The sequence below is a fragment of the Oncorhynchus clarkii genome, chromosome 4, assembly GCF_045791955.1.
Source record: "Oncorhynchus clarkii lewisi isolate Uvic-CL-2024 chromosome 4, UVic_Ocla_1.0, whole genome shotgun sequence".
NCBI lineage: Eukaryota > Metazoa > Chordata > Actinopteri > Salmoniformes > Salmonidae > Oncorhynchus > Oncorhynchus clarkii.
In genome coordinates, this window is record NC_092150.1 from 71,128,232 (window position 1) to 71,152,686 (window position 24,455).

Here is a 24,455-nt window from a genome sequence, read left to right on the forward strand (position 1 = left end):
GTGTTTAAGACCAACTAAGAGGTTAGTGAAGCCAGGAAGTTCCAGACAAGCTGTGAGAGAGAAGACTGGAATGTGGTTACATAGGGGAGCTTTAGTGTCCAAGAGAAGCACTGGCATGTTTTAAATGCCTGCCTTAGGTTCTATAACCCCCCCCCCCCCACACACACACACACACACACATACATACATATACACACACTTTGATCATATATTAAAATAGGCTCGTTATGACAGTTCTTATTATTGAAATAATAGACTGAATAAAGTTGAGCATAGTCTGTGCTCTCACTAAGCAAGTCTAGGGTCATTTAGTGCTGAGGTAGGCATTTATGCTACGAGAATGATTTTGTAAAGACACAAAGCCACTGTTGCTATGCTAAAGCTAGCCCATACCCTGCTCTGGGTGCAGGTCTGCGTACAGAATCTCTGCATGGGGAATGAATCATGTTACTCGTCAGGCGCAATAGAATGGCAACAAGAGGGGCCCCTAGCTGCTTGGTGCTTGACATTTAGGGAAGGGCATGTGTGTTTGTATGTGCGTGCGGACACATGCTCCTGAGTTTGTCTGAGGGTCAGAGTTCATTGTAGTGGCATGGTCAGTGGTCAGCCTTTCTCTCTTTCTGGAGGGAAACACCCGAGTGAATCAAGAGTTAGGTTGAAGCAAAGTCAAGTAGTTTATCCCTGTTAGCACTTCAGCCCTCAAAAACAGGTCACTGCCATGCCTGAACTTCAACCAACACAATAACAACGTCTGTCACTTCTGATGGCTCAGTAGGCATGGAACAGGATGCTGTCAATACCAGAGTTGTTGGATTAATTCCCACATGGGCTATATTCAATGATGTGTTGTCTATAGGCCCAAGTTGGGTAAAGATAAAAGAATCTGCTTAATGAACATGGAATTATTTTGGAGCTATGCTGAAATTGGCACCATGTAATTAGATGGAATTAAATAGTGCCTATCTTTCCCATTCATTCTCCTCGTGCATCTAGCTAGATCAACGACACCACAGATGGCGTGGGAAATGGACTCCTCTTAAGTAGACTACTTTTTTATGGAGACTTCTGAGTGTGATTTAAGGGAGAACTATTTCTTTCAAGGCGCTACATGTAGAATGTCTCACCCACGTGGGAGCTAGGGAAATTTGAACAACACTTAGGTTGAATATAAACAATATTTGTTGTTATTGTTATTTCGCATCGATTTAGATGGTGCAATTATTCCCAACACTATTCAGTGCATGTTTTCTCACACAAACTGAAATTGAGCGAGGCGTGTAGAATTTTAGCAACCAGGAAATGACAGAGCGATGTCTACATTGGCCGCTTGCGCCGGTCTGCCATTGTTCGGTGTGCTCGATTAGGAGATGACCAGGCCTTTTAGTGAAGCCCATGTTATAGAGGGAGGGTGCAGTTTTCCCATCTTGATAACAGAAGCTGGCATGGCCTTTGTTGTCAAATCAAAAGTCTTCATTTTAAGATTGTGATTGTGCATTGGTCCAAAATCATTTTTGTTTGTGAGAAAATAATTCTACTATGACTCCAGATATATTATGCATGTTTTCTGAAATTACAATGCAAAAATGCTACATCTAGCTCCTTTAAGTCTACCACATAATAAGCCAATTTCTGTCATTTGTTAGAAACGGATGTAGAGGGTTTGTCTTTGAGTAGGGAGTTGTGTGGGCTATTTTAATATGGAAAGTGTGTCAAACCGTATTGAAGGTTAATTGGAGTGTAGGCAGTGTTAGGGCCTCCCTTTTCAGAAAGCTTAGGACACACACACACTACAAGACTGCCTAGACACACACACACACATTCAGATGCCCTGCTGATCGCCACTCTCTCTCTCTCTCACACACACACACACACACACACGCGCACGCACACGCACACACACACCAAAGCGGTCACATTCCTCCCCTTATCCCTCTCTGATATTTATAGATGTGTATGTCTTCGCCCGTTCGCCCCTCTCATCTCTCACACGCTGTCATGTGGAGTGCGTGTCTCTGCCTGTGTGCTTCTCAAGGACCTTTGTGTGTCTGATTCTTGTCATGGAATCACTCTTGCTGAAGGACATGACAGCAGGTCTGGGTTCAGTCTAAGTTTAGACAGCTACTGTACTGCGTGTCTACTGTGTGCACACTGTGGCCTATAGTACACACAAACCTGCCTAATGGTAATGATAACTTAAGTGTTTTTGATAGATAGAGATGAAAGTGCTCTCTAAAGTAATGGTTATAACGTAGTAGGGAGGAACACTGATGTGGCTCTAATTGGTTGTTCATGTTGTGAACCTTGTTTTCATAGTCCTGTACGCCCATCTGTCCAACTGGTTTCACATTCCAACGGCACACGCACACACACACGGACCAGAGCGAGGGTTAAGGGGCTCCTTCTCTCCTCCTGTTGACCTACAGTAGTGGGAAAACGAGGTAACGTGATGTTATCCCTCTTTCACCCCTCTGTACCCTGGCATGGCCTGGATCCCTCTGTACCCTGGCATGGCCTGGATCCCCCTCTCACCCCTCTGTACCCTGGCATGGCCTGGATCCCTCTGTACCCTGGCATGGCCTGGATCCCCCTCTCACCCCTCTGTACCCTAGCATGGCCTGGATCCCTCTGTACCCTGGCATGGCCTGGATCCCCCTCTCACCCCTCTGTACCCTGGCATGGCCTGGATCCCTCTGTACCCTGGCATGGCCTGGATCCCTCTGTACCCTGGCATGGCCTGGATCCCTCTGTACCCTGGCATGGCCTGGATCCCTCTGTACCCTGGCATGGCCTGGATCCCTCTGTACCCTGGCATGGCCTGGATCCCCCTCTCACCTCTCTGTACCCTGGCATGGCCTGGATCCCTCTGTACCCTGGCATGGCCTGGATCCCCCTCTCACCCCTCTGTACCCTGGCATGGCCTGGATCCCTCTGTACCCTGGCATGGCCTGGATCCCCCTCTCACCCCTCTGTACCCTGGCATGGCCTGGATCCCTCTGTACCCTGGCATGGCCTGGATCCCCCTCTCACCCCTCTGTACCCTGGCATGGCCTGGATCCCTCTGTACCCTGGCATGGCCTGGATCCCTCTGTACCCTGGCATGGCCTGGATCCCTCTGTACCCTGGCATGGCCTGGATCCCCCTCTCACCCCTCTGTACCCTGGCATGGCCTGGATCCCTCTGTACCCTGGTATGGCCTGAATCCCCCTCTCACCCCTCTGTACCCTGGCATGGCCTGGATCCCTCTGTACCCTGGCATGGCCTGGATCCCCCTCTCACCCCTCTGTGCCCAGGCATGTTCTGGATCCCTCTCTCACCCACCCTGCGGGGTCTGAGGTAGCGTGAGATGCCCACATGGACTCTTTCTCCCATTGCCCCCCAGAGCCATGGCTCTGCTGCTCCCTCCATTTTGTCATTGGACCCTGGTTGCATTCTAGAACCCCGTCTGGCTGCTTCCATTGGTGGGAAAGGATTTGTGTATTCTCAAAACGTCCTGACTGTCTTTTGTCCCTTTAGAGATGGCAATGACAGCATGGAGTGAAGTGAGGCCAGGAGACATGGAGTTAGAAAGAGCTGTGTGTGTGTGTGTGTGTGTGTGTGTGTGTGTGTACAATGGGTCACAATGTGGAAAAGAAACCCAACCGTCACCACTGGTAAAAGGGAGAAGTGACCCCAATGACTTTTTCTCTCACTTCCATGCTAATCTTTTGACTTTGTCATGTGACATTTCCTGTTCCTAATGGGAAAAAACTCCTAATCTTTCTCATCGGAAATTGATTTTAAGCTGACGTAGGACGGCTGAACTGTGACGCTGTACTGTATTGTAAGACTTAAAGTAAACGGAAAGCCGTTTCCCCCCTTTTCTTTTGATGTAAGTATTAAATCCTAGTGTGTGTTTGGAGACAGTCCAGTAGAACCAGTCTAGTGGTATAAGCCTGTGAGAGCTGTAGGATTAAGGGTTGGATCTAAACATGTATAGTTGTAGAGAGTGAGGGTTCCTTGCCTATGTCTTTCTATCCCTGTTTCTCCTGAACATTCTCTCTCCTGAACATTCTCTCCCCTGAACATTCTCTCCCCTGAACATTCTCTCTACCGAACATTCTCTCTACCGAACATTCTCTCTCCTGAACATTCTCTCCCCTGAACATTCTCTCCCCTGAACATTCTCTCCCCTGAACATTCTCTCCCCTGAACATTCTCTCTCCTGAACATTCTCTCCCCTGAACATTCTCTCCCCTGAACATTCTCTCCCCTGAACATTCTCTCCCCTGAACATTCTCTCCCCTGAACATTCTCTCCCCTGAACATTCTCTCCCCTGAACATTCTCTCCCCTGAACATTCTCTCTACTGAACATTCTCTCCCCTGAACATTCTCTCCCCTGAACATTCTCTCTCCTGTGTCTTTTCTGATCCATGTCTGTCTTGTCATACTCTGTCAGTGGGGAGATGGTCTTTTATGGTGAGACTACGTAGTACCTACACACATTGTATGGATAATACACAAGCTTTAACAAAGTGTTCTGCCATCATCCAGTCCAGATGTGGGCACACCAACATTGTGTCATCATCCGGCAGGGACACACACACACACACACACACTCTCACTCACTCATCCCTGGTTCCATCCGTGGTTGGAGTACCAGAGCCAGGCTGACAGACCTAGAAGGGATGCTGACCAGTGTGTAATCTGGGGCTTTACCCAGCACAGGGGAGATAAGCACAATTTAATCGCCTCTAGGATGGCCTGTCCCTGGGGTAGGAGCCAGTGAGGGAGTCGGTCTACTTCCATCTTGTCCCGTGTAGCTCAGTTGGTAGAGCATGGAGCTTGCAACACCAGGGTAGTGGGTTCAATTCCCACGGGGGACCAGTATGAAAATGTATGATCTCATTACTGTAAGTCGCTCTGGATAAGAGCGTCTGCTAAATGATTAACATGTAGATGTCTCCACAATCACTACAGTGTCACTGTTTTCTCTCGCGTTTATCATACTCACTGTCACACACACCGCTCATTGAAGGGTTTGTGTTAGTTCAGCAAGGGTTCAGGCTACTTTGTTCTCTTATCGCTTTTCTAGAACTCTATTGTCTTTTAGTGAAAGACACGAGTAGAAAAACCAAAATGTCCAGATGTTCAAATTGATACTATTTGGGATGAAGACAGAAACAAACAAACAAATACCAGAATGTAGAAAGAACATTGTTTCAAGTGTATAGCTGGCTGTATTACACAACTGTTCTGCTGTTCCCGTAAATACATTATTCTGACTGTTGTTCGTCAACAGTGTATAATGTGTGTAACACACTCTCCTTTTCTTCAGTGGTGTCCTTTTTTAAGTGCATCAATCGTCAATAACTCTAATTTATTCTCTACTCTATCCAGATCTGTTTTGAAGCCTCTCTTCCCCTCACTCTGTTTTTTCATATGGCTTCCAGGCCTGTCTCAGCTGTGTCTGTCCATCCCTCCCTCTGCCTGCAGCGTTGACGTCAGAACTGGTACAGCCACTCTGGCCACTACAAAGACACAACAACAGGACACTCTTTCCTCCCCTTCATCTGTTCAGGCACTGAATGTACTGTTTCTCCCTCTTTCTCTCTTTCTCTCTCTTCCTCTCTCTTTCCCTCTGTGCCAGGTGCTGTTTGTTTGTCAGGTGTGGACGTTTGGTAGCAGGAAAGGTTCTATAACTTAGGTGTGTGTGTTTGCCTGTGTGTGTGTTCGCCTGTCTCCACCAGCATGTGTTTCAGCACCTCTTAACCCTGGCTATTGTGACCGACTGTTTTACAGCTGAAACTCGCCCACGTTCCTCCATTTTTATTTCCCCTCAAAGACAACACGAGTGGGTTTTTCCATAGCTGTGACCCTGAGCTCTCTTCTGGACCAGCGACCTGTCTCAAGGTGTTGAGGGATGCTGATTGGTGCCTAGACTCAGGGCTCACTCATTCATCATTGTGCTCTGTAAAAGTGCCTCCAGGAAGTATTCACACACCTGGACTTTTTCCACATTGTGTTGTGTTACAGCCTGTATTTAAAATGGATTACATTGATGTTGTATCACTGGCCTACACACAATAACCCATATTGTCATGTTTTTAGACATTTTTACAAATTTAATAAAGTTCAGGAGTAACAATATGCTTAAGTCACAACTTGCATGGACTCACTCTGTGTTTATTTAATGGGGTTTTAACAGGATTCTTAAATGACTTGCCCATCTCTGTGCCCCACACAATTATCTAAAAGGTCTCTCCGTCGAGCAGTGAATTGCAAACACAGGTTTTAACCACAAAGACCAGGGAGGTTTTCCACTGGCTCGCAGAGAAGGCCACTTCTTGGTATAGTATTTGTCCGATTTTACACATGTACAAGTAGGTATTAAAAAGCATGTGTGAATTGGAAATGTGTTTCCTGCAGAGACACCGTCGGAGAGTAGGGTCACGGCCAGGGTCTGTACATAATACATGAGGTATGATAAAGGATTGTCACCCATGAATAGACAAGTGGATCAGGGAAATGATACACTGATAAAGCAACAAGTGTGTGTGTGTGTGTGTATATATGTATCATTGGTTTGTACAGAAAACATTATTGTCCTGCCAACTACTTTGTTCAGAAAATAGGAATTTCATTATTTTGTTGCTAGGCAGCTAAATAACAGAAGTACTGTTTCCTCGACAACATGTTCAGTCACATGAATAAAAGCATTTGACATTAAACAGAGAGCCACAACAAGACTGACAGCTGATAATGGTATCACGCAGAGGATTGCTGCTCCATTAGTGACCACACAACGTTGTCGTGTTGTGCCATTTCATCTTGCGTGTGCCTCTGTCCATACCCACTACTGCTGATGGAGCTCATTTCTCCAGTGTTTCCCTGTGTTCATGTTAGAGGCTGACCACATGTAGGTGAACAGTGCTCTCAGAAGTCCAAACACCGGCACCTGTAGTCCTGTCTGTGTGTTATCTCTCTTAAGTGCTTACCCTGCTATTAATAAAGTTACCCTTTACATAAGAGCAAACACGGTTAGACTCTGACCACACCCTGCTGTGATTGATCTCTCTCTCTCACACACACACACACACACACACACAGGTGGAAGCTCATTTTACAGAAACACAAAGCTTATTGTTGTCATCCAGCTTCTATACTTTACAGCTTTTATGTACAAGGGAACTTACTGTACACCCCACACACACACTAGGGTTGGCACAATACCAGTATTGAGATGTAAGGAAGGTCCTAAACAGTCCTTATGTGGTCACATTTAGTTTATTATTCACATTTCAGGCCCAGTGCAGGCAATTGGTTAATAGACCAAAAGCAAAGAGTTCCAAACCTCTCTGCCAATAACAGCTCATTTTCAGTTTTCCCTTCGCCCCTCTGACCACTCCCAGACAGTCCTAGCTAAATTCTTGCTTGAGAAAGTTTATTTTAGCTAAAAAGCTGTTTTTGCCCATTTTAATGAAACGTATTACAGTAAGGTACCCAGAAAATATTTTTATATTGATATAAAAATGTCTGCTTTGGGCCTTATTTAAGATCACTTTATTCCTCAATTGTAAACAAGGTCCAACTGAAGTTTGACTACAGCTTTGTCCCAACCCCTCTGAAAGACACGCCCACATGTACAGGTTGGAGCAGTGGGCTGCCACACAGGGCGCCTGTGGAGCAGTAGTTGTGGGGCATTAAGTGCCTTGTTCAAGGGCGCAATGGCATCTAGGATTTGATAGCAGCAACACTCTGGTTGCCAGATCTTTCCCATCAGACCCGGGATTTGAGCAGGCAGCCCTTCGGTTTCTGGCTCGCCTCTCTAACCGCTAGGCTACCTTTGCAAGGTATAACTCTACAATATTTGACATAAAGTAGGTTTTCAAAGGATCATAAAGTTAAGTCTGCTTTGCCAAGGAAAATCTGGGATTGTAGTATCGGGATACTGGTATCGTGACAACCCACACACTGCTGAATGAAGACTGGCTCAGGATAAATAAACAGGGATTTTCTGCCACATCTGTCGCTAGTGCTATGACCCCTCCTACCCTTTTTCCCTCAAACTCTGACACACACACACACACACACACACACACACACACAGAGAGAGACATATTCTCATGATTTGCATTGGAGCCTGTATAAACACACTGTAGTGGGCCTCGTCCTACTGTGCTCTGTCAGAGGAACTACCATTACATACAGCACAGTCTATGAACAGGCTGTAAGGCCACTTCCTCCTCTAGTACACGTTATTGAACGATGCTTTAGTCTTCAGTCTTCACTTCATTGGAGCTTGAGCTCCAGTGTTCGGTTGATATTACTGAATTGGTTCAGCTGTGATCAACTTCCTGGTTGAAAATGTATGTTTTTCCACCTCTCGTAACTTCGGTATTTGAGCTCTCGCTGACTTGTCAATGAGTGGGTCAGATGGGTCCCTTTGGCCACAGAGGGAGAGGGTACCATTATAACCTCCCCCTTTTCCCCATGTAGTGACATGACATGATGAGTCAGTGCCAGGGGGTTAGTAGTTGTGGAGTGTTTTCCCAGACCTGTGTGTGTGTTAAACAGTCCCCACACCAAACGGTTGTGTGTCAACCAGGACAACACCCAGTGTGATCTGAATGCCTTTACTTCTCCAGGTCAGCCATGATGTTAGGAAGAGTAGTAGGCCAGCCCTCACACCATAAACCAGCATTGGGCTGAGGGCTCTAGAACTTTATGGGATCCTGCCTTTGTGTTAACAGTGCATGTCATGGATTCTCATTCACTAAAGTGATGAGTAGGCTATCGTGTCGTCATGGACTGGGTCATTTGAGCAGTAACGCATTGTAATGTATATGTAATTGTATTAATTGTAATGTTATACAATGGGGTTAGTAATGTGTTATAGGGCTGAGGAGGACTGGAGTGAGTGGAACTAAAAGGGATTGTAATAGGTTTGTATTGGCAGCTCTGCAACGCATCTTCACTGACTATCAAGCCTTCCTGGAAAACGTCCTCCGGAGGTCCTCTCTGACACAGAAGACAGCTGTGTGTGTGTGTGTGTGTGTGTGTGTTTTGAGCGAGATAACGTTTGAGAGATCCCTTTCAGCATTTCTGTTGGCCAGTTCCTGTCTTTCTGTCTCTCAGACCTTTTTATTCCCTTGCTTTCTATTCTATGGAATCAGGATGGGTTGGACTAAAAATAAAATACTAGCTTGTCCTCTGTTTCTCTCTCTCTCTCTGCTGTGTTGTTTTATGTGAGTGTTTCCCTCTGTTCTCTCTCTCTCTCTCTTCCATCTCACTGGCCTCTCTCTCTTTTTCATTGCCTGTGTGTTGTACTGGAGGGGTTGAGGAGTGTGTTTTGATTGGAGCTCTTTGACTGCAGCTGGATGCTGTTGTGACCTAGGAGAGGATGGAACAGTAAAATTGGTGACAATATAGAACAGGATAGATTAAGCTGCTATATTAAAGTGCTGCTAATCAATAGTTGAAGTTAAACCACAAGATCTCACAGGCACACTTCATTACCCGTGGTTTACGGTTTATTAAACTGGGCTCCCGAGTGGCGCAGCGGTCTAAGGCACTGCATCTCAGTGCTAGAGGCGTACCTACAGACACCCTAGTTCGAATCCAGGCTGTATCACAACCGGCCGTGTTTGGGAGTCCCATAGGGCGGTGCACAATTGGCCCAGCGTCATCCGGGTTTGGCCGGTGTTTGTTCTTAACTGACTTACCTAGTTAAATAAAGGTGAACAAAAAAAATGTAATGTAAAAAATATATATACCACGGCTGTCAGCCAATCAGCATTGAGGGCTCGAACCATCCCGTTTGCAATATGCTTTCACTGCACTCTATAGAGTCAAACACTACTTGTTTCCAACTCTTTTGTTGATAATTCCTTGGCCTGAGGCAGAAACTGTCCCTGTCGTCCATCATGCCCCCCCCCCCCCCCCCAGAACACTGAGAACACTGTGCGCTCCAGTGTGTATTACCTCGTATCTGCTGAGAGAATAGGGCTATATGACATACTCTACACAGGAATCTCTGTGTGTGCTTCTTGTCTGCTTCCCATGTATCATACCCAGCTCTCTGTCTCTCTCTACAACTCCACAGTGCACCATTCTGTCAATGCCAAATCTGTACCTTGCTCATAGACGGTTTTGTTGCTAAACAACCAACCCGAGGCGTGCGCAGCTATGGGGCTAAACAGACGGGGTTGGCTTAAATTGTTGACATGTAAACTATATTTTGTCTCCAATTTTTTCATTGAAAACAAAAATACATTTGCACAATGAGTAGATTGTTACTGTTGTTGGTTAGCTAGCTAGTGAATTTGAGCCATTTTAGCATTGACAAGAACACCTGAAAACAAGGTCAACACCTGAAAACAAGACATTGTTTCATCTTGTTCTTGATACCATCTTGCTAGTAATCTGGCCATCAAGAATCACAACAACACTCTGACTTCTGCCCCATGGAAGCATGCACATTGCTTTCGTGACGTTGGCAGCTAACCCATCGACACACCGAAAAGAAGTCTGCTTAAACCGAGAGGAATTATTTTGACCTGTTGGCATGTTTAGCCAGAAACAGCTTGACCTCAACAATAGAGAGAAAACGGTCTGATTAAATCTGGAGATTTGTTTTGATCTCCATGTGCTTGACTTGTTGAGCTCCTAACAATCTGGCAGGATTGACCAGTATGTTACATTATGTTTGGCATGTGTGTCTGTAGGAGCTGGTCTGTGACCATGGTTATGTCATGTCTCTGGCAGGTCTGGCTGTCATAACTGGCCCCAGATCAGTGGTCATTCCTCTGCAGGGGTTTGCTGACTGAGTGACGATGAAAGCAGATGTCTGTCAGTCCGCCCTATCCAAGCACTGCTCTTTACTGCAACCAGATGTTCACTATCCTCTCTCTTTCTTGCTTGCTCTCGTTGTCTCTCTCTTTCCTTTCTTCCGTTATTCTCAGGCTTCCCCTGTCCTGTTCTTTACAACAACCACATGAGAGAGAACTCTTCGTTCTGCCTTTACTTGCATGCCCAAATGGCTAGAAGATGACTGATTGTATTTGTTTAGAAGTTTCCCTAATTACTGAGTGTGTAACATACTCACTGTGAATCTCTTCTCTGCCGCTAAGGCCCTGGTGTCTGGCGCGCAACACGTCCTTGATGAGTGTGGAAAAGAAAGAGGAAAATCCAAACCACCTGCTGCTCCCTGTAATGCCAACGACACACAGAAACAGGACTTTATAGGATGTAAGCGGAGAACGTTTATGGTTGTGATGCAGTTTATTAAACATGAAGGGACCATAAAGGACTGTGGAGGCTTAGAACCGCAGAGGAACAAATAGTGGTTATAATACTGAACTGACGTGGCTAACGCGCACACATACACACACACACACACACACACACACACACACACACACACACACACACACACACACACAGCGTTTACAGAGCAGGACCGTGTCGTAATAACTCACATTGCATATGCAGCGATCCATGTCATAACTCACAAAATGTCTCAAGTCTACTGTATCATAATAACCCGTTAAGTGTATGCTGCTAGCTGGTTCATATTCATAATAGGCAGTAGCGAAATGGTTCTTCCTCTACAATGGAAATGTTTTCCCTCATTGTGCACTGAGTTGGGTCTACAAAGTCAATCACACAGCGCTACCCTACAGCTTGGGTTTTTTTGTAGGCCATATGTGAGATCCTTTAGCTGGGCCCTTCCAGGCCTTAAGTGGGGATTTTCAGAGCCAGTGGATGGAATTATGAATATGATTCTATAGAGCAGAGTATTGTTGATCTCCAGGACTTAAGCCCTGGTACAAGTCCTGTTACAGCATGTTGCTGAGGATGGCATGGCACAGAGGCATTAGAATGGGCTTTCATTCTTTACCTGTGGAAAAGTGTTGTGGTGAAGTGCTGTTGCTCTAGGGTGACGGCTCCTATTTGTTGATTTTGAGAGGTGTGTTCAGTGCAGGCAATAGTTGCTTGTTAAAACAAGAATAAGTAACCAACAAGTGTTTCCACCAAAAACCCAGGCTAGACAATATGTGAAAGTGGGCGTGTCTCATTTTTGGTGGTTTAAGTATAGTAGTTGACTCACGTAGCTTTGAGATATGACCAGCTGTGTGTGGGTGTGTGTGTGTGTGTGTCTGTTGTACTTGGCCAGACTTTCTGTGTCTCTCAGATGTTTCATCCCCTTGGTTGATTCTGTGGGATGAGAATGGGTTTGACTATAAATAAAAAAAAGCGGTGCTTTTCTCTGAGTCAGCTGGCTCTTTTTTATTTCAGCAGTTTTCCCCTCTTTCTTTCTCTGCCTCGGTGGAGGTTTCTATTTGTTTGAGTTGGACTCTCAGACTACAGGTGTTTCCTTCTGTGTAGAATGAGGGTCAGTTCCACTTAAGTCAGTAGTTGTCTTAAGGTGAAACTGAACTGTCCGGTATTGAAACTGAACTGTCCGGTATTGAAACTGAACTGTCCGGTATTGAAACTGAACTGTCCGGTATTGAAACTGAGCTGTCCGGTATTGAAACTGAACTGTCCGGTATTGAAACTGAACTGTCCGGTATTGAAACTGAACTGTCCGGTATTGAAACTGAACCTTTGAGAAAGTGTCAGGAAACAAAATGGAATTGAGCCCAATGCTGGTATGTAGCCAGTTTTTATATTGGTATTAAGTTACTGCTCTCAGCGTGTGTGTGTGTGTGTGTGTGTGTGTGTGTGTGTGTGTCACTAACTGCCAAGGTTACAGGTGTGTTTGGTGTAGAGGTCGACTGATTATGATTTTTCAACGGCGATACCAATACCGATTATTGGAGGTCCAAATGGCCGATACCGATTAATCGGCCGATTTTAAAATAAAATAAAAATAATACAAAAATGTATTTGTAATAATGACAATTACAACAATACTGAATTAACACTTATTTTAACTTAATATAATACATAAATAAAATCAATTTAGCCTCTAGTAGATAATGAAACATGTTCAATTTGGTTTAAATAATGCAAAAACAAAGTGTTGGACAAGAAAGTAAAAGTGCAATATGTGCTATGTAAGAAAGCTAACGTTTCAGTTCCTTACTCAGAACATGAGAACATATGAAAGCTGGTGGTTCCTTTTAACATGAGTCTTCAATATTCCCAGGTAAGAAGTTTTAGGTTGTAGTTATTATAAGACTATTTCCCTCTATACCATTTGTATTTCATTAACCTTTGACTATTGGATGTTCTTATAGGCACTTTAGTATTGCCAGTGTAACAGTATAGCTTCCGTCCCCCTCGCTCCTCCTGGGGCTCGAAACATCAACACAACGACAACAGCCACCACATCGAAGCAGCGTTACCCATGCAGAGCAAGGGAAACAACCACCCCAAGGCTCAGAGCGAGTGAAGTTTGAAACGCTATTAGCGCGTGCTAACTAGCCAGCCATTTCACTTCGGTCACACCAGCCTCATCTCAGGAGTTGATAGGTTTGAAATCATAAACAGCGCAATGCTTGATACATAACGAAGAGCTGCTGGCAAAACGCACGAAAGTGCTGTTTGAATGAATGTCAGATTCTTAGATACTTGTATGCTTGTATGCTCAGTCAGATTATATGCAACACAGGACACACTAGATAATATCTAGTAATATCATCAACCATGTGTAGTTAACTCATGATTATGATTGATTGATTGTTTTTTATAAGATAAGTTTAATGCTAGCCAGCAACTTACCTAGGCTTACTGCATTCGTGTAACAGGCAGGTCATTATTGCGTTGGACTAGTTAACTGTAAGGTTGCAAGATTGGATCCCCCGAGCTGACAAGGTGAAAATCTGTCTTACTGCCCCTGAACGAGGCAGTTAACCCACCGTTCCTAGGCCGTCATTGAAAATAAGAATGTGTTCTTAACTGACTTGCCTAGTTAAATAAAGATTAAATAAAGGTGTAAAAAATAAAATAATCCGGCAAATCGGTGCCCAAAAATACCGATTTCCGATTGTTATGAAAACTTGAAATCGGCCCTAATTAATCGGCCATTCTGATTAATTGGTCGACCTCTAGTTTGGTGTGTCAGCACCCTATTTATAATACTGAAGGATCTGATTCCTCCATCTAGAGTTTGGGTTTTTGTCTGTTCTCGAGGATGGAATGTGTATTGTGGTTCTTGCATACATGTTGGTGAGATTTAGAAAATGTATATAGGTCTATTTGTATGTGTATGTCAGTAAGTTTGTGTGCCTTAATGTGTGTCAGAGGCCTAAACGATAAAACACTCATCCTGAATTTAAACCTTTCACCTTTGAACTAAATCCCCCCCCCCATCACCCCTCCCATCCTTACCACATCAAACCCTACCCACAGCCCATTCCCCCTCCCATCCCCATCCGTTATCTTAACTCACTCTCTATGATGCCTGAGGCCACCACATAAAAGCATATCACCCCCTGCACTCAGCCCAGCACAGCCTCGATCCCCTTCAATGAGACAGAGAGAGTGTGTGTGCGTCTGAGCCCCCAGAAACGTCCCTCTATGCCCCTATCACATTTTTTTTTTGTATTTAACCTTTATTTAACTAGGCAAGTCAGTGCATTGAATACAACGGGTGTAGACGTTACCTTGAAATGCTTAGTTACGAGCCCTTTCCCAACAATGCAGAGAAAAGTAAAAGATTAGCAAAAAGTAAAGGAAATACTAACACAATAAAATAACAATAACAAAGCTATATACAAGAAGTACCGGTACCGAGTCAGGGGTACGGGGGTACGAGGTAGTTGAGGTAAATGAGATAATATGTACATGTCGGTAGGTAGGGGTAAAGGGACTAGGCAATGAGGATATACTGTATAATAAACAGAGTAGCGGCAGTGTGTGTGTGTGTGTGTGTGTGTCAGTGTATGTGTGGGTAGAGCTTGTGCAATAATAAAACATGATTGAATAAAGGGGGTCAATGAAAATATCCCATAGGTGTGACTGGAGAGGGTTGTGCTTGGTGCAGAGGTGAAGAAGTAGGAGGGAGGTGAGCTGGGTTAATAAGCCCAGGACATGCTCCTGATCCTGGGGGAGCTGTGGTCCTCTGGGCCCCTGGACCCTGGAGGTGTGGAGATGGGGCTGGCTCTTTTGTGTTCTGAGACGGGAGGTAATGAGAGCCGCTGATTTAATGTCAGCCCCAGGCAGGGAGAAAGATCCAATCCTCTCTCTTTCTCTTTTATCACTTCATCTTTTATTCTCTTTTTCTTGCTGGCTGTCTCCGTCTTCCTCTGTTTGTTTTTCCCTATCTTCCTCTCTTCCCCCTCCTCTCTCTGTCATAAATAAATATGTAGGACAATGGAACACATACTCTGTCAGCCATGTGGACTGACGGATGGATGGTTTCCTGCTTGTCAGGGTCAGAGTGTGTGTGTGTGTGTGTGTGTGTGTGCGTGCCATTATGCCCTGGCACTGCTTCCCATCCTGTCTCGTATGCGCACACACACACAGGAACTCAACTGTAGCATGATATAGCGTCCCTATAAACAAGACTAGTGTCTCCAGCCTCCCCATGTTAGCAGAACTCAACACACTTCCACACACAGTTCTGGCACGGCAGACAGCTACTGGACTGTCTCATAACCTCTCTCTCCTCTGTCTCTTCCCCCCTCTCTCTCTCTTTCTTTCTCTCTAGTGTACAAAACATTAAGAACACCTTCCTAATATTGAGTTGCACCCCTATCCCCTTCTTTCCCTCAGAACAGCAAGTGACTGTGTGATTGGCTCCTGTTGTCTCTCTCTCCTCCCTGCTGCAGCGACCACCACAGAACATTAACAGTGTTTATCGTGCTGACAGTGTTGCTAAAGCTGCAACATAATTACAGCCATTTCTGACTGAAAAGTTCTGCTACCAAAATCACTCATTTGTTCAGGACATACCCTCAACTCAATGTGCAGTTAGATTACAATATACTTTTTTTGTCCATTTGGAACAATGTAAACAACACTAAATACAGTTGAAGTCGGAAGTTTACGTACACTTAGGTTGGAGTCATTAAAACTTGTTTTTCAACCACTCCACAAATGTCTTGTTAACAACTATAGTTTTGGCAAGTCGGTTAGGACATCTACTTTGTGCATGACACAAGTAATTTTTCCAACAATTGTTTAACAGACTTTTAATTATAATTCTTATAACACTTATAATTCACTGTATCACAATTCCAGTGGGTCAGAAGTTTACATACACTAAGTTGACTGTGCTTTTAAACAGCTTGGAAAATTCCAGAAAATTATGTCATGGCTTTAGAAGCTTCTGATAGGCTAATTGACATCATTTGAGTCAATTGGAGGTGTACCTGTGGATGTATTTCAAGGCCTACCTTCAAACTCATTGCCTCTTTGCTTGACATCATGGGAAAATCAAAAGAAATCAGCCAAGATTGTTGTTATTCTAACTTCCACAACGCATATAAGGCCCTCCCCCGCCCTCCCTTCGGAAAAGCTGACCACGTCTCCATTTTGTTGCTTCCAGCCTATAGACAGAGACTAAAACAGGAAGCTCCCGCGCTCAGGTCTGTTCAACGCTGGTCTGACCAATCAGATTCCACGCTTCAAGATTGCTTCGATCACGTGGACTGGGATATGTTCCTCATTGCGTCAAACAACAACATCGACGAATACGCTGATTCGGTGAGTGAGTTTATTAGCATGTGCATCGGCGATGTCGTACCTATTAAAACATTCCCAAACCAGAAACCGTTGATTGATGGCAGCATTCGCGCGAAACTGAAAGCGCAAACCACTGCTTTTAATCAGGGCAAGGTGACCGGAAACATGACAGAATACAAACAGTGTAGCTATTCCCTCCGCAAGGCAATCAAACAAGCTAAGCGTCAGTATAGAGACAAAGTAGAGTCGCAATTCAACGGCTCAGACACAAGATGTATGTGGCAGGGTCTACAGTCAATCACGGATTACAAAAAGAAAACCAGACCCGTCGCGGACCAGGATGTCTTGCTCCCAGACAGACTAAACAACTTCTTTGCTCGCTTTGAGGACAATACAATGCCACTGACACGCCTCCCACAGGTGGGGAGGGTAGGTAACAACATCTCCACTCCGCTGATCCTCAACACTGGGGCCCCACAGGGGTGCGTTCTGAGCCCTCTCCTGTACTCCCTATTCACCCACGACTGCGTGGCCATGCACGCCTCCAACTCAATCATCAAGTTTGCAGACGACACTACAATGGTAGGCTTGATTAACAACAATGACGAGACGGCCTACAGGGAGGAGGTGAGGGCCCTTGGTGTGTGGTGTCAGGAAAATAACCTCAACAAAACAAAGGAGACGATCGTGGACTTCAGGAAACAGCAGAGGAAGCACCCCCTATCCACATCGACGGGACAGTAGTGGAGAGGGTTGTAAGTTTTAAGTTCCTCGGCGTACACATCATAGACAAACTGAATTGGTCCACCCACACGGACAGCGTGGTGAAGAAGGCACAGCAGCGGGGGCAAACTACCTGCCCTCCAGGACACCTACAGCACCCGATGTCACAGGAAGGCCATAAAGATCCTCAAGGACAACAACCACCCGAGCCAAGGCCTGTTCACCCCACTATCATCCAGTAGGCGAGGTCAGTACAGGTGCATCAAAGCAGGGACCCAGAGACTGAAAAACAGCTTATATCTCAAGGCCATCAGACTGTTAAACAGCCAACACTAACATTGAGTGGCTGCTGCCAACATGCTGACTCAACTCTAGCCACTTTAACTTCTTGATACTACCCATCCCGCATGCGGGAGCGTAATCATAGCCTCAAACTAATTAGCATAACGCAGCGGACATAAATCTTCCTAGAAAATGTTCCTATTCATGAAAATCACAAATGAAATATATTGAGACACAGCTTAGCCTTTTGTTAATCACACTGTCATCTCAGATTTTCAAAATATGCTTGACAGCCAACGCTAGACAAGCATTTGTGTAAGTTTATCATGGCATAATGCTATGCTAGGCTCTGCTACCAGCAGGCAACATTTTCACGAAAATAAGAAAAGCAATAAAATTAAATCATTTACCTCTGAAGAACTTCGGATATTTTCACTCTGGAGACTCCCAGTTAGATAGCAAATGTTCCTTTTTTCCAAAAATATTATTTTTGTAGGCGGAATAGCTCCGTTTGTTCTTCGCGTTTGGCTGAGAAATCGACCGAAAAATGCAGTCACTACAACGCCGAACGTTTTTCCAAATTAGCTCCATAATATCGACAGAAACATGGCAAACGTTGTTTAGAATCAATCCTCAAGGTGTTTTTCACATATCTATTCGATAAAATAGACACCGGGACAATTGGTTTCTCATAAGAAGCGATTGGAAAAATGTCTACTTGTGTACTTTACGCAAGATTTTCTGCTGGAGCCATCATGTGACCACTTGCTCAATGTGGTCCCTTACGGCTATTCTTCAACATAAATGCGTAAAAAGACGTCACAATGTTGTAGACACCTTGGGGAATACGTAGAAAGCGTAAGCTCATTCACAGCCATATAAGGAGTCATTGGCATGCAGGGCTTTCAAAAAAATGGGGCACTTCCTGGTTGGATTTTTTATCTGGGTTTCGCCTGTAACATCAGTTCTGTTGCACTCACAGACAATATCTTTGCAGTTTTGGAAACGTCAGAGTGTTTTCTATCCAAAGCTGTCAATTATATGCATAGTCGAGCATCTTGTCGTGACAAAATATACCGTTTAAAACGGGAACGTTTTTTATCCAAAAATGAAAATACTGCCCCCTAGTTACTTAACAATGTAAAAATTGATGGAAAAATGTTTCCTTAGCCACTTTAAACAATGCCACTTCATATAATGTTTACATACCCTACATTACTCATCTCATATGTATATACTGTACTCGATACCATCTACTGCATCTTGCCATCTTGATGTAATACATGTATCACCAGCCACTTTAAACAATGCCACTTTATATAATGTTTACATTCCCTACATTACTCGTCTCATGTGTATATACTGTACTCGATACCATCTACTGCATCTTGCCTATGCTGTCCATCACTCATTAATATATTGTTATGTACATATTCTTCATTCCTTTACACTTGTGTGTATAAGGTAGTTGTTGTGAAATTGTTCGGTTAGATTACTCTTTGGTTATTACTGCATTGTCGGAACTAGATGCACAAGCATTTCGCTACACTCGCATTAACATCTGCTAACCATGTGTATGTGACAAATAAAATTTGATTTGATTTGAAGACCTCAGAAAAAAACTGGTTCATCCTTGGAAGCAATTTTCAAACGCCTGGAAGTACCACGTTCATCTGTACAAACAATAGTACGCAAGTAAAAACACCATGGGACCATGCAGCCGTCATACTGCTCAGGAAGGAGACACGTTCTGCCTCCTAGAGATGAACGTACTTTGGTGCGAAAAGTGCATATCAATCCCAGAACAACAGTAAAGGACCTTGTGAAGATGCTGGAGGAAACACGCACAAAAGTATCTATAGCCACAGTAAAACGAGTCCTATATTTACATAACCTGAAAGACCGCTCAGCTAGGATGAAGCAACTGCTCCAAAACTGCCATAAAAAAGCCAGACTACAGTTTGCAACTGCACATGGGGACAAAGATCGTACTTTTTGGAGAAATGTCCTCTGGTCTGATGAAACAAAAATATAACTGTTTGGCCATAATGACCATCGTTATGTTTGGAGGAAAAAGGGGGAGGCTTGCAAGCCGAAGAACACCATCCCAACCGTGAAGCATGGGGCTGGCAGCATCATGTTGTGGGGGTGCTTTGCTGCAGGGGGGACTGGTGCACTTCACAATATAGATGGCATCATGAGGATGGAAATGTATGTGTATATATTGAAGCAACATCTCAAGACATCAGTCAGGAAGTTAAAGCTTGGTCGCAAATGGGTTTTCCAAATGGACAATGACCCCAAGCACACTTCTAAAGTTGTGGCAAAATGGCTTAAGGACAACAAAGTCAAGGTATTGGAGTGGCCATCACAAAGCCCTGACCTCAATCCCATAGAAATATTGTGGGCAGAACTGAAAAAGCGTGTGCGAGCAAGGAGGCCTACAAACCTGACTGTTACACTAGCTCTGTCAGGAGGAATGGGCCAAAATTCACCCAACTTATTGTGGGAAGTTAATGGAAGGCTACCCAATGGAAGGCTACCCAAGTTAAACATTTAAAGGCATTGCTACCAAATACTAATTGAGTGTAACCTTCTGTCCCACTTGGAATGTGTTGAAAGTTATAAAAGTTTAAATAAATAATTCTCTCAACTATTATTCTGACATTTCACATTCTTAAAATAAAGTGGTCATCCTAACTGACCTAAGACAGGGGATTTTTACAAGGATTAAGTGTCAGGAATTGTGAAAAACTGAGTTTAAATGTGTTTGGCTAAGGTGTATGTAAACGTCCGACTTCAGCTGTAAATGATAAGAGTAGCAGTGAGTCTGTCATGTTTTTGTTGTAAAGCCTTAATTACAGCAAAGACTAAAAACAGTTGCATTCATTCGTGATAGCAAATTAGAGATATGGAACGGTTTAAGGCCTATTTACTGTTTACGCTAATTATCCAATGGTCGCTTTATTTTAAAACTAAAATAATTTATTTTCATTTCAAACCACGAATGACTCGTATGACGCCTATTTAAGAATTGAAATATCGGCCGAAGTAAGTTACGGTATTAAGACTAAACAGGATGCGCTCTTAAGCATACAGCTTGTTAGTGGTTATACAAGGCTGCTATACTAGCCGACTTTTCTTATTAGTAGTAATAAAACAATGGGGAGATCAAGGAAAATGGAGGTATATTATTCTTATAAGTAAATAAAAATCGGACATTTTGGAACAGTGTGAACAACACAAAATAAATTATAAATATTACCAGAGAGGCTGGTCTAACAAAAGAGTGTAAAACCTTTATTACAACATTGCAGAGATTTAAAAACAGCAACATTTGTGAAATTGTTTATCCAAAATGTGGTTGTGTGAGGCTTGGGGATCACGGAATTAGTAGGCTATTAAACAGACACTCAGATCCTACTTCTGTTGCCTGTTTGTCCCATTTCTGTACATATACAGTACCAGTCAAAAGTTTGGACACACCTGCTTATTCCAGGGTTTTTACATTGTAGAATAATAGTGAAGACATCATAACTATTAAACAACACAGAGGGAATCCTGTAGTAACCAGAAAGGTGTTAGGGGTGGTATACAGAAGATTATTTGGTAAAAGACCAAGTCCATATTATGGCAAGAACAGCTCAAATAAGCAAAGAGAAACAACAGTCCATCATTACTTTAAGACATGAAGGTCAGTCAAAGTTTCTTCCAGTGCTGTCTCAAAAACCATCAAGCCAGATGATGAAACTGGCTCTCATGAGGACCGCCACAGGAAAGGAAGACCGAGAGTTACCTCTGCTGGATAGGATAATTTCATTAGTTACCAGACTCAGAAATTGCAGCCCAAATAAATGCTTCACAGAGTTCAAGTAACAGACGCATCTCAACATCAACTGTTCAGAGTAGAGGTCGACCGATTATGATTTTTCAACGCCGATACCGATACCGATTATTGGAGGACCAAAAAAAGCCGAAACCGATTAATCGGACGATTTTTATTTATTTATTTGTAATAATGACAATTACAAAAATACTGAATGAACACTTATTTTAACTTAATATAATACATCAATAAAAATCTATTTAGCCTCAAATAAATAATGCAAAAACAAAGTGTTGGAGAAGTAAAAGTGCAATATGTGCCATGTAAAAAAGCTAACGTTTGAGTTCCTTGCTCAGAACATGAGAACATATGAAAGCTGGTGGTTATTTTTAACAGGAGTCTTCAATATTCCAAGGTAAGAGGTTTTTAGGTTGTAGTTAATATATAGTATTTATAGGACTATTTCCCTCTATAGCATTTGTATTTCATATACCTTTGACTATTGGATGTTCTTATAGGCACTATAGTATTGCCAGTGTAACAGTATAGCTTCCGTCCCTCTCCTCGCCCCTACCTGGGCTCGAACCAGGAACACATCGACAACAGCCACACTCGAAGCAGCGTTACCCATCGCTCCACAAAAGGGGAATAACTACTCCAAGTCTCAGAGCGAGTGACGTTTGAAACGCTGTTAGTGCGCACCCCGCTAACTAGCAAGCCATTTCACATTGGTTACACCAGCCATTAGGCTGATAGACTTGAAGTCATAAACAGCGCTGTGCTTGCAAAAAGCTGCTGGCAAAACGCACGAAAGTGCTGTTTGAATGAATGCTTACGAGCCTGCTGCTGCCTACCATCGCTCAGTCAGACTGCTCTAGCAAATCATAGACTTAATTATAGCATAATAACACAGAAATACGAGCCTTTGGTCATTAATATGGTCGAATCCGGAAACTATAATTTCAAAAACAAAACGTTTATTATTTCAGTGAAATACGGAACCTTTCGGTATTTTATCTTAACGGGCGGCATCCCTAAGTCTAAATATTCTTGTTACATTGCACAACCTTCAATGTTATGTCATAATTACGTAAAATTCTGGCACATAGTTTGCAATGAGCCAGGCTGCCCAAACTGTTGCATATACCCTGACTCTGCGTGCAAGAGAAGTGACACAATTTCACCTGGTTAATATTGCCTGCTAACCTGGATTTCTTTTATCAAAATTGCAGGTTTAAAAAATATATACTTCTGTGTATTGATTTTAAGAAAGGCATTGGTGTTTATGGTTAGGTACAGTCGTCCAACGATTCTGCTTTTTTCGCAAATGCGCTTTTGTTAAATCATCCCCCAGCGCTGCATCGATTATATGCATCGCAGGACACGCTAGATAAACTAGTAATATCATCAACCATGTGCAGTTATAACTAGTGATTATGATTGATTGATTTTTATAAGGTAAGTTTAATGCTAGCTAGCAACTTACCTTGGCTTCTACCTCATAGACCGGTGTCAGTCTGTCCTTTGGTCTGATTTGAGATTTGTGGTTCCAACCTCCATATCTTTGTGAGACGCAGAGTAGGTGAACGGATGACCTCTGCATGTGTGGTTCCCACCGTGAAGCATGGAGGAGGAGTGATTTATTTAGAATTCAAGGTACACTTAACCAGCATGGCTACCACAGAATTCTGCAGTGATACGCCATCCCATCTGGTTTGTGCTTAGTGGGACTTTCATCTTGTACTGGGTCACTACTAGTGCTGTTTTCACCCACAGGCCTGCCGCTGACTGGAGGTTTTTGTTTGTTGCACTATTCTCTGTAAACCCTAGACACTGTCGTGGGTGAAAAGCCCAGAAGGCTGGCCGTTTCTGAGCTACTGAATGATCATACCACGCTCAGTCGCTAAGGTCATTTTACCCTTTTCTAACGTTCAATCGAACAGTAACTGAATGCCTTAATGCCCGCCTGCCTGCTTTATATACAGTGCCTTCAGAAAGTATTTACACTCCTTGCCTTTTCATATTTTGTTGTGTTACAACCTGAATTTAAAATGGATTAAGTTGAGATTGTTTGTCACTGGCCTACACACAAAACCCCGTAATGTCAAAGTGGAATTATGTTTTTAGAAATGTTTACAAATGTAATAAAACATGTATAGCTGAAATGTCTTGAGTCAATAAGTACTCAACCCCTTTGTTATGGCAAGCCTAAATAAGTTCAGGAGTAAAGATGTGCTTAACCAGTCACTCAAGTTGCATGGGCTCCCTCTATGCACGATAATAGTGTATCATGATTTTTGAATGACCAGCTCATCTCTGTACCCCACACATACAATTGTTTTTAAGGTCCCTCAGTCAAGCAGTGCATTTCAAACACAGATTCAACCACAAAGACCAGGGAGGTTTTTTAATAGATGGGTTAAAAAAAAGCAGACATTGAATATCCCTTTGAGCCTGGTGAAGTTATTCATTACACTTTGTGTGGTGTATCAATACACCCATTCACTACAAAGATAAAGGCGTCCTTCCTAACTCCGTTTCCGGAGAGGAAGGAAACTGCTCAGAGATTTCACCATGAATTGTTACTTTAAAACAGTCATTTAACTTTTTGTCCTGAATACAGTGTTATGTTTAGAGCAACTCCAATACAACACATTACTGAGTACCACTCTCCATATTTTCAAGCATAGTGGTGGCTGCATCATGTTATGGGTATGCTTGTAATCGTTCAAGACTGGGGCAAAATCCTAAACGACAACCTGACTCAGTTTGCTTCCCACCAGACACTGGGAAATGAATTCACCTTTCAGCAGGACAATAACATAAAACGCAAGGCCAAATCGACATAAAATATATTTAATCATTTTTTAATTCAGCCTGTGACATAACAAAATGTGGAATAAGTCAAGGAGTTTGAATACTTTCTGGAGGCACTGTAGCAAGCCACATCCACGTGACTCACTGTCTGTAGGCGCAAACCATTTTTGTGAACAAGGTGGTGTACCTAG

At 43.5% G+C, this 24,455-nt stretch overlaps 1 protein-coding gene and 1 non-coding gene across 3 annotated transcripts in view; both read left to right on the forward strand.

The window, feature by feature from the left end:
- The window catches only part of LOC139407248 (NHS-like 1b), a 167,280-nt gene that overhangs the window by 3,146 nt on the left and 139,679 nt on the right, over positions 1–24,455 (forward strand). The window lies entirely within an intron of this gene.
- On the forward strand, positions 4,791–4,864 carry trnaa-ugc (transfer RNA alanine (anticodon UGC)). The gene has a single exon. It is a non-coding gene; the product is annotated as a tRNA-Ala (tRNA).